Source organism: Penaeus chinensis, chromosome 1, assembly GCF_019202785.1.
Source record: "Penaeus chinensis breed Huanghai No. 1 chromosome 1, ASM1920278v2, whole genome shotgun sequence".
NCBI lineage: Eukaryota > Metazoa > Arthropoda > Malacostraca > Decapoda > Penaeidae > Penaeus > Penaeus chinensis.
In genome coordinates this window covers 32,452,551-32,452,999 of record NC_061819.1, presented here as the reverse complement: position 1 = coordinate 32,452,999, position 449 = coordinate 32,452,551, and positions in this window count along the sequence as shown.

Here is a 449-nt window from a genome sequence, read left to right as displayed (position 1 = left end):
AATGATAATATTAAGGATGATGGTGATGATGATGATAATGATAATGGTAATAATAATAATAATAATGATAATAATAATAATAATAATGGTAATGGTAATGATAATGATAATGATAATGATAATAATAATAATAATAATAGTAATAATAATAATAATAAATATATAATAATGATGATGATGATAGTAATAATAATGATAATAACAATAATAATAATGGTAATATTGATAGTAACAAAAATTAAGATAATGATAATGATAACGAAATAATGAAGCGAGAAAAAACAACACTCATATACGATGATATGACACTCATATATTGATGATAATGATAATGATGATGGTAATGATAATGATAACAATAATATTAGTAGCAACGAGAGTAAGTATAGTAAGTAATATAGTAATAGCACTAGCAATAATAATGATAATAATAATAATAATAATAATAA